The sequence below is a fragment of the Coturnix japonica genome, chromosome 23, assembly GCF_001577835.2.
Source record: "Coturnix japonica isolate 7356 chromosome 23, Coturnix japonica 2.1, whole genome shotgun sequence".
In the NCBI taxonomy this organism is placed as follows: Eukaryota; Metazoa; Chordata; class Aves; order Galliformes; family Phasianidae; genus Coturnix; species Coturnix japonica.
Genome location: NC_029538.1, coordinates 19,086 through 26,346, shown reverse-complemented (window position 1 = coordinate 26,346; position 7,261 = coordinate 19,086). Strand labels below are relative to the sequence as shown.

General features: G+C 54.3%; 1 protein-coding gene across 1 annotated transcript in view; it reads left to right on the top strand.

The window, feature by feature from the left end:
• PIGV (phosphatidylinositol glycan anchor biosynthesis class V) overlaps positions 1–4,057 on the top strand; it is a 22,700-nt gene extending 18,643 nt beyond the window's left edge. The window contains exons 6-7 of the mRNA XM_032449039.1: positions 264–266; positions 4,048–4,057. The gene's annotated coding sequence lies outside the window, so the exon portion shown is untranslated. The remainder of the gene's footprint in view (positions 1–263; positions 267–4,047) is intronic.
• Positions 4,058–7,261: the final 3,204 nt, after the last annotated feature.

Below are 7,261 nucleotides of genomic sequence, written 5' to 3'. Positions count from 1 at the left end.
TATCCCACACTGCCCGTCCCGGACAGAGGAATGCAGGCAGCACCAACCGGCATGCCAGGTAATTTCTGTCCCATGATCATACGGTGTCACAAACCAGAGTCACTGCGTGCCTGCAGGCTCTTGCTGCCAGCTCTTGCACACCAGGTCAGCAGCCAGACCTGAGCGTGTGAGCATAGAGCACATGTAAAAGAAGCCAGGCGTGGCTCTCTGAAAATGGCTGGCCTTCGTGGGGTGTGGAGAGTTGTTCCAGCAATGTGCCAGAGAAGGTACTTGCAGACCTCTGTGACCCTGCTCAGCTCCCACCGCTCCCGGATCCCAGAGTTTGCCCTTTTGGAACGAAGCCACCTGAGGGTGATGAGCAGGGTCTTGCGTGGTAGGAGCCTGCAGGAGTGTTTCTCCCCTGGGCTGGCTCTGGCTGTGCCCTGTGCTGGCTGAAGCCTGACCTTCAGCCTGGGGGGCGTCCCACAGGGGGAGCTCAGGACACGCATGCCGGGAAAAGCGTGAGGGATTCTGCTCTGTAGCTCTCCCCACGGACCAAGCCCAGACCCCAGAGTACAGCCCCAGCTCTCGGCCCAGAGGAGGACACGGGTAGTGCCTGTGCAGCCTCTCCGTACCCAACGAGAGGTGGAAGCAATCCTTCTTGTCCTCCGGTGCTTCGGCACCAGAGACGGAGGCACCCACTGACAAAATGACCTCTTGGGTCCATGAAGCACACTGAGAGATTATCTGTAGCGCAGCTGAAGGTAACGTGGGACATTGTCTCATTTCTTCCAGGGATGAACACAGGCAAAAGCACAGAGGCTGCTGCTCACACATCTGTGCGGAAGCGCCGCATTCCGGTGACGGTCTCAGCGATGCTGCTGCCTGCGCTGGTGCTGGCCGTTGGTGTTTGTGATATGGGTGCTCAAAAACTACCTGTGTAGTTTTGAACTAGAACGCCTTCCCCAGAACACCTTATTGCTGCATTTGGCAATGAAGCATTTGTGGTGCCAGGATCCTGGACGGCCAAATCAGCCGCTGGCAGTACACTGCCAGGACTTAGGTTGCAAAGTCTTTCAAGTTTCCCCTTATTTCCTGTCACTGAGTAGTGCTTTCTGAAACTCATTCTCACAGAGCACGCAAGAGGGAAAAGAGAGCAGCAGAAGCAGCAGATGGAGCTGGGGAAGGCAACGAGACAGACTCTGACCCAGTCAAACAAGAATCTCCGTAATAGCTCCAGTCCGTTCCATTCTGCCATTGAAGAGGCCCGAAGTCTTCAAGGTCATCTGGAAGACCAGGAGCTTGAACTGAAAGCCATGAAAGAGATCGTGGGAACACGTCCTGAGTGCTGCCTTCTGTCAGAGGACGGCCCTGAATGTGAGAGCAGAGCTTTTGTCCTTCATCCTGCATACTCCAGGACAGGTATCACCAGCAGTTTGAAGCAACTTCTTCAGGCTCGACACAGCTACATTCCTGTTGAGGGTCCTAATGAGGACCCAGAAAACGAGCTTCCTCTGACTGCCGGACAAAACGTAATGTCTTTGGAGATGTGGGTGAGAATGGCTGGTTTCAGGGAGAGCTGACAGATGGCACAAGAGGACTGGTCCCTTCCAATTTGGTTGCGGAGCTTTCAGATGATGAACTGGATACACCTGGAGATCCTGTCAGAATTCCTGCATTGCTCCATCTGCAAGACTACCATTGCTCCACTCAATGGAACAACTCGATGTGAGCAGAAATGTGGTTGAGCTCCTCGGAACTCTCTGAGGCGACTGACAGCGGAACTGCATAGTTTTATTGTATATTAAAAACAATCAAACAACTGTCTTCTCTACCTACCGCCCCCCTTTCCCCACCCCCTCCCTCCCCTCCCCCAAAAAAAAAAAAAAAACCAAAAAAACCCTAAAAAAACAACAAAAAACAACCCACCCTCAATAAAACAAAAAACCAAAACCAATTAAAATCTCAACGCTGTTCTTTTTCTGGGATACACTGAGGTGACGCTTCTTCTAGCTTAGACTTTACGTTTGTGTACGGAGTTTTTCTCTCTAGAGCTTCAACGTCGGTGACAGGCGCGGAACAAGGGCCGCAAGGAGAGAAGGAACAAAGAACCTCCCCTCTCTAACAGCGCGGTGCGGCGCGGCCGAGAGGGGAAGGGAAGGGAGATTGTGAATGGGTCTAGGAGGGAAAAAATGAAAAAAAAACAACGATCTGAGAATGAACAGCAGTTTAACGAACCCAGTGACACTAAACAACAACGAGAGAGTTTCAACAAGGAGAAAAACAAGTCCAAATCTCACCGGCGGGCTGTGGGAGGCGGGAAGTTCCAACCACGCTGTCTCCTCGCAGGGAACCGGGCAAAACCCCGTCCCCTTCCCGACCTCCCCTCTGGTGCTGTAAAGCTCAAGTTGTCCCAGACATGGTCTTCCTCTGTCATGCTCAGCCTGCAGGGAGAAGTTCTTCCTGTGTTTCTGCAGGCTTTGCTCACTTTCTCAGGCACAAGATTCAGTCCAGAGCTCAGCTCAGTTTACCTACAGCAGAAATCCAGGCTCTGCCAGCCAGGTTTTTCTCTCTGCTGAAACACCGAAGTCCCTTTCTTGTAATGTCATGCAGTTCTCTGGATCAATCCATGACCATGACAGGAGGGCAATAGGCCCGTGGGCCCCTCGGGTCCCAGAAATGTGAAAGGAAAAGGGAAAAGGGGTAGGGAGGTGGGAGCTGTCCTGTAGGAAACATGCAGCAGCCTTTTTTGCTTACTATGATATCGGAATGCAAGATAACACAATATAAATGACCTTGCTCCTGGCCCTTGTCCCTGCCTACCCATGCCCTCAGAGTGCAGCCACCTTCTCTTGAGGAGGGTAAAGAACTGGGATAATTTATACTTGCTTATCCTGGCAGTGTCTGTGGGCCGCTAAGAGAAATCCCTGCATTCCAGAAAACAGAGACAAAAAGGGAGAGATAGAGGATGTGTTCACGGCCTCGCTGCTGCTGTGCTGTACAACGCCAGCCACAGCAATAAAGCGCGCAGAAAGCCCATCTGCTGCAGACAGAGGAATGAGCCATGCTTAACCAACACTGCTTCAGCACATGCTTACAGTAAGGCACACCTACCTTGCGGTGGCCACGCAAGAAGCTCGTGGTGCAGCTCCAGACTGCTCTCCTGAGGCTCAGCTTCATTTCACGGCCACTCACACTCTGCTGCTGGACATTCTGCAATGGAAAAGCCACAGGATGCAAATCCCATCCCTCGCAGATGACATCAGACCTCTGCTCTCATAGCAGTCGCTCTCAACTCTGGGGGAGAAAGCAGATGTGTGCTTACCGAGCAAGCACTGTTTGCTGCCAGCTGCTGGTAGGAACCCACGCCTAACCCTACAGTACCAACAGTGACGTATGCCTAACTCTACTATGGGAACAATCATCTACTCCTAACACTAAAGCATGAACAGGAACAAACTCCTAACAGGAAAACACCAACTCCTAACACTAAACCTACTCCTAAACCTACTCCTAACACTAAAACATGAACAATAACCTATGCCTAACTCGAAAATATGAACAACAACCTACACCTAACTCTAAAACTAAACTTAACCCAAAAACCAACAAGAGAAACAGGGACTGGGATATACAGGGTAAAGATGGGACTGGGGGCCCACAGAACTTGCCTGCAGAAGAGGCCCAAATGAGGTGCAGACGTTAAATAATGCCACCCAGCTAATGCCAGGGGTGGGGGCTGCGCAGTGAGTAAGGAGCTTAGCACCTGGACCAGCCACCGTGAAGCTGCAATGGTGCCGATGTGGGGCCTGGCATGGTGGTGTGGTGCCAGGCCAGCTGTGCTGTGAGCGGATCCACTTCCATGGGCTCCTCTGGAGGTGGATCCACCTCCATGGGCTCCTCTGGAGGTGGATCCACCTCCATGGGCTCCTCTGGAGGTGGATCCACCTCCATGGGCTCCACATGGTTGCTCGTCACCAGGCTGGTGCAGGCGCGATGGAACTGGGCTCTCTTACCCTTCCTCTGCCTGATGGTCATGGCAGGACCCCTCCTCCTTCTCAGTCCTAGTGCCCCCAGCTCCATCTTCCTGCCTGAAACTGGGGAAACTTCCAGACTCGCCCTCTTTGCAGCTGACATGTCTGTTATCTGCCACAGCTGTCAGAGGCGAGTGTGTTGCGTGAGGCAGTGGTGACCAAGGTGACGTGGAGAGGGCTCTAACATGGCGGTCGCACTGCTGGCACTGGCATTCCACATAGGATGAGGAGGGGGCTGGAGGACAGGGCACGGCACGGGAGCCAGAATGCACTGCCTGTGCCCAGCGGGTAGCCCTTCTCTCCGACCAGCATGAGGGCACAGAGGAGCCGGCCCCAAGTAAAGGGTCCTCGGCCTCCTTCACCCTCCTCCTTCTTCCACAAGGGATTCTTTTCAGGCTGCCATACTGTCGTGGTTTTGCAGTTTTTCTATTGCTATTCTACATTATAACATCATCTGGAGATCATAGATTGATCTATCAGTCATAGATTGATCTAGATAAGTCCGTGACACAGATGCAGCACGCAGCGGCACGCTGACGGGGCTCCTGAGCTCAGCGCCAACAACGGCAGACTCCAAAGGGACCTGACTACGCCTGCCTCTGGGGACACACAAGCTCTGCTTTCCATAGTCTCATCCAGTGTCTCTCCTTGCACAGCACCTTGGCGGATTCAACCCTTACCTACAATTAAGACCTCAGACTGAATTGGGATTCTAGTCACTCTGATTACATCCCACATCCCTGCTGCAGGCCCTCCCACAGGCCCACGTGATGCACCCAGCCACACCGGCTGCCCCAGCCCCAACCCCGCAGCCCTCCTGCAGGCGGCACAGCCCCATGCACTGGACTCGGCCCCAGCCCCCAGGAGCTGCTGCACAGGACTCAGCCCCCGCTGGATCCAGACCCACACCTAAGATGCAAAGGCCACTTGAAGTACTTGGTTTCCCTCCTTCACATCCAGGTCCTTTGCTGCACACAGCCCAACAATCCTCTCTTTCACCTCCGGCAGCGCTGCTTGCTGCCATGCAGGCAGCAGGCAGGCAGCAGGAGGCAGTGCCTTGTAGCTCATTGTACCGAGTCCACTGTGCAGGCTGGTGGAAGAAGGAAGACGCCAAGGCGCCAATTGAAAATGGCCACCAGACACTCCTGGCATCCAGCCTCTCCTCTTTGGGCTCTGGCTCAGCAACGTGCCCTCGCAGCACCCTGGCACTAAACACGCAGCGCTGCCCATCATGAACCATTGGAGCTGAAGCAGCGCAGCACAGCTTGGGGCCCTCCTGGCTCCCAGCTCAGCTCTGGGCCTGAGGCGTGTTCACCTGCAGCCCTCCCACTGCCCTCTCCTCCTCCACACGTGCAGCTGGGCTTCCCAGGGCAAACAGCAACACACGGTGCATCAGGGCTTGGTCCGTGGGGAGAGCTACAGAGCAGAATCCCTCACGCTTTTCCCGGCATGCGTGTCCTGAGCTCTCCTGTGGGACACCCCCCCAGGCTGAAGGTCAGGTTCAGCCACACAGGGCACAGCAGAGCCACCAGGGGAGAAACATCTGCCACGGCAGGCTCCTCCACGCCAAAGCCCCTGCTCATTACCTCAGCGTGGTACTTCGTTCAAAGGAGGTGCAATTCTGGGATCCGGAGCAGGTGGGAGTGAGCAGGTCACAGAGGTCTGTAAGTACTTCTCTGGACCACATTTGCTGGGACAAACTCTCCACACCCGACGAAGGCCAGCCATTTTCGAGAAGCCACCCGCTGGTTCTTTACATGTGCTCTATGCTCACACGCTCAGGTCTGGCTGCTGACTGGTGTGCAAGAGCTGGCAGCAAGAGCCTGCAGGCACGCAGTGACTCTGGTTTGTGACACACCGTATGATCATGGGACAGAAATTACCTGGCATGCCGGTTGGTGCTGCCTGCATTCCTCTGTCCGGGACGGGCAGTGTGGGATATCCGCCTTCCTGCAGCGCATCCGGGACCGGCAGTGTGGGATATCCACCTTCCTGGAGTGCATCCCGCTCACTTTGTTGGTCCGTTCCTTTAGAAAGAAAGCAGGGCAGTAGGATTGGGATGTCACGTGCCCTCATCAAAAACTGAGCTTCTCCAATCCCGAGCTCAGGTAAAGTCCAGGCCCCCCCCCAAGTACACTGTGAGCCCCTCTGTTACCCAAGGGCATTTGGGCCCTCCCAGCTATTGGACAATGCTGACTCCCTCACACCTCTTGAGGAATCAGCTCCTGTGCAGGCCCTCACATACTGTGCTGTCACCAGCCCATCACAGCCAGGTAGCTGCAGGCTGAAATCCAAGCTCTAACACACAGTCCAAGCCTTCAGAATTAGCATCTCCACCTCATTTCCAGCATTAGCAAAGGCAGCCAACCCTGCTCGGGATGCTCCTCCTGCCTTGAACTTGCTCAGCTGCACGAGGGCTTTGGATGAACAGAAGCACAGCGCTTGCCACTTTGCCACTTGCTGCCATCTGGGTGCCAACGACTGCACAAAGCAGCTCTGACAAGTAATGGTTGTGCTGGGGGAGCAGCTGCCTCTGGGTCTTGGCTGGATGCAGACCATCTGGCAGCAGACCAGCTCTGGTGCTTGACAGCACCTGCAAGGTGATACATGGAACACGGCTGCAGCACGGCTCTGACCCATCCCTTCCTGCTGTGCAGGCTACAGCCTGCCCACACCTGTATATCACACCTCAGCTTCCCAGGTCCCACAGTGAACAGACTGAAGTATACCCACCACGCTCTGCCTTCTCCATTTCCTTCAGCAGTCGCTTCAGGAGACGGGATGAGCCCTGAGAGTATTTTCCTCGTTTGGATTCATCCTCTTCTCTTTCCGGACCTTAACAGAATGTATGAAGTTAAATATCATGTGCATGAAGATCTGAAGATCAGCGGCGAGTCAGCCAAGTCAGTGAAGACAGAGTACTCACTGCTGGGATTCCAGCTGGGCTCCAGCACAGGAGGAAACCGATGACCGGGCAAGGCCCACACTGGGGGCACTTCTGCAACCAAAGACCCATGAAAAGTTTTAGTCACACACTACAGCATCAACTGAGTAGCAGAGCGTACAGGGGACTGTGCCATGAAACGGGCAGCAAAAGCTCTCTAAAGAATTTCAAAGCTATGACGTACCTGCGCGATCCGACAGAGTTTCAGTTCCAGATCTCAGAGAGGAAGCTGGATCAACTCCTCTAGTCAAATCTGCAAATGAACACAGGACAAAGCAACTGCTACTGAGCATCCCTTCAGCCA